This window comes from Coffea arabica, chromosome 4c, assembly GCF_036785885.1.
Source record: "Coffea arabica cultivar ET-39 chromosome 4c, Coffea Arabica ET-39 HiFi, whole genome shotgun sequence".
In the NCBI taxonomy this organism is placed as follows: domain Eukaryota; kingdom Viridiplantae; phylum Streptophyta; class Magnoliopsida; order Gentianales; family Rubiaceae; genus Coffea; species Coffea arabica.
Window position 1 is genome coordinate 17,259,073 of NC_092316.1, and position 4,637 is coordinate 17,263,709.

The window sequence follows — 4,637 nt, forward strand, 5'->3', positions numbered from 1 at the left end:
ATGAATTTCTTGGTATTTTTAATTATTATTAAATCTAAGCTAACATTGTTTCTGCCAAAGGATATGTAGTAGTGCTGCAAGAAGGTAAGAATTGAAGGTTAAGAGAGATGTTTTTCTGTATTAGCATAAATGACTGGCGGATAAATAATTGTGGAGATTGACAGTACTAATCCCAGATGCAGAAGTACCTGCAGCATTGCAGATTAAGTGCTAGAAGTTTTGGAAATTTATAAAGCACAAGTGTCAAAACTTTGGAGAACTGATAGATCTATAAGTTACATAGGTTAGTTTTCTTTGTTGTTTGTGGATTAGCTGCTAGCATGCTTTAGTATGTCAATCTCTTGTTTGCAATCATCATTGAACTTGAAAGCCATTTCTTTTTGTAGAAACTTGAACAATGGTGCTCCAATCTTTGAGAAATTTTCAATAAACTTGTAATTGAAACTTGCATGTTCCAAAAAATAACATACTCCCCGCACATTTGCGAGGTAAGGTAAGGAAGAGACAAGATCTATCTTAACTTTATCTACTTCAATGCCTTTATGTAAGACTACATGATCTAAAACTATCCCATACTCAACCATAAAATGATATTTTTTCAATTGAATACTAAAGTGTCAATATATCTTTTTAAAATCAAAGTCAAATTATCAAGACATTCATCAAAACTGTCACCATCGACAATGAAGTATCCAAAAAGACCTCTATTATTTTCTCTACATACTTAGAAAATATACTTATCATACATCTCTAAAAAGTCGCAGTGGCATTGCACAATCCAAACAGCATCCTCCTATTGGCAAAGATACCAAATGGGCACGTGAAGGTTGTTTTCTCCTGATTTTCTGGGGCTATTACGATTTGAAAGTAACCTAAAAAATCATCTAAGAAACAATGGTAAGCACAACATGCTAATCTTTCAATCATTTGATCAATGAAAGGGAGGGAAAAATGGTCCCTTTTGGTTAATGCATTTAGTTTACAATAGTCTATGTATTGGAGCCACCCAGTAGGCTTCCGAACTAGAACTAGATTGCTTTCATGATTAGTTTGTTCCGTTACTCCAACTTTCCTTGGAACCACTTGCATCGGACTCACCCATTATCTATTAGAGATAGCAAAGATTATCCCCACAGTCAAAAGTTTGAGTATTTCTTTTTTGACCACTTCCATCATCATAGGGTTCAATCTTCTTTGTACTTGCTCACAAGTTTTACATCCTCTTCAAGTCTAATCCAATGCATACACAAGGAGGGGTTTATTCCTTTGATATCAGTAATGGTCCACCCTATCATCTTTTTGTGGTCTCTAAGAACCTGAATCAATTTGTCCTCTTGACTGGATGATAACTTTGCTGAAATGATAATTGGAAGAGTTTCCTTATCACCCAGATAGGCATATTTTAAATGATTCGGTAAGGGATTCAGTTCCACAATAGGCACCTGCATAATAAAAGGTAGTAAATTCTAGTGAGGCTCAGGAATAAAAATAGGCACAAGTTCATACCTTATTGTGGAAGATGATGCTAGTGACTGCAATGTTCCAACCACATATTTCAATTCATCGCTTAGCTCTACATCATAAGTTGTTTCCAACTCAAAATACTTAGTTAGACTTTTAACTCACTTCTGGCATCAAGTTTAAAAATTTTATGCACCACATGATCTATTACACTTACATAAAAAATAAAGTTAGTCTCGGAGGGGTATTTCATAGCATCAAGAATATTAAAATGAATTATCTCTCCATCAATTTTCATTGTAAAAATACCCTTACTAACATCAATTTTTGTTCTCAAAAAGGGTCTTCCTAATATAATAGATGGTGGATTTTTGAAGTGTTCATCACCCATATCAAGAACATAGAAATCAACAGAAAATACTAATTCATTGACTTGGACTAACACATCCTCAATCAACCCATCAACATATGCATTAGTGCGATCAATCAATTGAATTATAATTCCCGTTTCTTTTAATGGTCCTAGATTTAAGGAGGCATAAATGGTCTTCGACATTATATTAATCGAGACTTCTAAATCTAACGTGGCATTCCTAATTTTAATACTTCCTATTTTACAAGAGATAGTGAACATATCTGGATCTTCATACTTGGGTGATAACTTTCTTTGCAATACCGCTAATACATTCACTCTTACCACAATCCTTTCATCCCTTCCTAATTTCCTTCCATTAAAGTACAAGTCTTTCAAGAATTTCAGATATTTAGACACTTGCTTGATTAGGCTCAACAAAGGGATATTTATCTCCACCTAGCAGGATACCTTTATGATCTCCTTCTCCTTATCTTGGTTTTTTGACTACTCTAACCTGCTAGGAAAAGATGGTGGGTTAGTCTTAACGTTAACCACTGGATTAGAAATTACCTTAGGGTCTACATTGCTTTTCCCTTCTTCTTCAAGTTCTTGTTCAATCTGATCGTCACCCTTATCTTTTGGGTCCTTCTACTTCCTTGTAGGGGTGGGCAAAAATACCTGCAGACCCGAAAACCCGAGAGATCCGATCCGATCCGAAAAATAGGATACCCGATCCGATTTCTCTCAGCGGATTAGATAGGGTCGGGTACCCGGAATATTTGGATACGGATATGGATCGTAAAAGCAAAAACCCGCGGGTACCCGACTCGGGGTATATTATGTAACTATTAAAAAATATAGGGACAATTTTATAATTTTATAAGTTATTAACCCTAACCTAAAGAGTTCAGCTGGCATTCTGATCGAGTGCAACATAATTTGCCTATGTTCATCCTCTGTCTAGGCAATCCCTTTGCCGCTCCTGATCTGATCTTGAAGCCTTGCCTCCATCACTCCATGGTTAGGCTCGCTGCTAAAGCCTTCCCTCATTTTCCCCTGCTGAAAATCCTCCATCCGCGGCTCCGCCCTTTTGTTTATGTTCTTTACTCCGGGAAAATTGCTTGATTTTATATATAATGTATTATCATTTGATTTTTTGTTGATTAGTATTGTTTTTTTTCTCAAATTTTCTGTTGCAGCCCAATGATGGAAAAAATTGTTAATATTGAGGGGATTGACAAGGTTTAAAATTCAACGGTTGCCTTTGCACTTCACCGGAAAAATTAGCCGCCACCCACCTCTGTCCAGGCAATCCTTTTGCGCCGCTCCTGATCTGATCTTGAAGCCTTGCCTCTATGGTTAGACTCGCTGCTAAAGCCTTCCCTCATTTTCCCCTACTGAAAATCCTCCCTCGGCGGCTCCGCCCTTTTGTTTATGTTCTTTACTCCGGGAAAATTGCTTGATTTTATACACACACACACACACACATTGGTGCGTGGCTTGGCTGGTTTTTTTGTCGGTGATCTGTAAAAGGCATCTGTTGAATTACCTGTCAAATTCCGTCTATGATTCATTGAAGCTATGAGATCTGAGGGCTTCTTATGAAATATGTTTGAAATTTTTTGCGTTTTTGGGATATTTATTGCTTTAGTTTCTTATTTAGTTGTGGTGGCTTTCAAGCATTTGATTCTTTTTGGTTTTTTATATAATTGAGATTATTTATTCTTTTCATGTATATCTATTAAATAATTCTTGATTTTTGCCCAGTGACAAAAATTTTGTGGCAAAAGAGCAGTTCTTTTGGTTGCTATTTATTGTTAGCCTTTTGTGGTGCCATTGCCTGATTTCCTCAGGGGAGCAAAGCGTAATTAACCCTTTTTATTTATTCATTCATTTATCCATTCATCCATCCATTGATCCAGATGATCTTCTATCTATCTATCTATCTAGCTGTGATGATAAATCATGTCAGAGTTGCCATACAGATGGTACCAAAAGTGCTTGATAAATGTCACTGCTAGTAACCTTAAACTGCAAATGATGGTTTTTGATTAAATATAGTCCTAAAATAGCTATCAAATCTGAGGACTTTTGATTTTATATCTTGTTGTTCAACATCTATTCAGTTGAACTTTCAGGCTTTGGCTCATAGGTTTTGTGCATAGTATTCATTTATGAGGGATTTAACTAAGTTGTTGTTGCCCAGTGATGTTACTCAAGCAATAACAATAGAAAGGTTGCTTTTGATTTTCACAATAAGTCTCCCCAGCATCTGGACGTACAGGCTACAGCAGGTTCATCTTATGAATGCAGAATTTGCATTCTTTAAATAGGGGCGGGTACCCGATGACCCGCCCCTATTTTTCGGGTATCCGAGGATCGGGTACCCGAGGACAATCGGAGCGTATTAGGGTCAAAAAAATAGTGACCCGACATCTTAAGGTCGGGTCAGTCATTTGCCGTTCGGGGCGGGTACTCGACCCGTGCCCACCCCTACTTCCTTGCCACTTCTTAGAGTCATCTTAGGTTGAGATGGCAATTTTTCTCTTTCTTGAGATTCTAAGCGACTAATTGCGTTTGCCATTTGACTCATTTGATTTTCCAGATTTTGTATGCTTGACCTCGTCTCCTATTGAAATTGCAAAGTATTAGAAGCCAATTGTTTAAAATGTCTTTAAGATAAGTACCTGAGATAGAAGAAGAAGGTTGAGGCCTCGGTAGGTATTGAGACTGAAACCCTTATTGTCGATTAGAGAAGAAATTCGGTGGCTTACTCCCTCCATAACTCAGGTTTGGTCCTTCTAGCCTGGAATATACATGT

The 4,637-nt window shown here is 37.1% G+C and overlaps 1 long non-coding RNA gene across 1 annotated transcript; it reads left to right on the plus strand.

The window, feature by feature from the left end:
* Nucleotides 1–2,739: 2,739 nt before the first annotated feature.
* Nucleotides 2,740–3,678, plus strand: LOC140004935 (uncharacterized). The gene is made up of 2 exons (XR_011812754.1): nucleotides 2,740–2,836; nucleotides 3,016–3,678. It is a non-coding gene; the product is annotated as an uncharacterized lncRNA (long non-coding RNA).
* The last annotated feature ends 959 nt before the right edge of the window (nucleotides 3,679–4,637 follow it).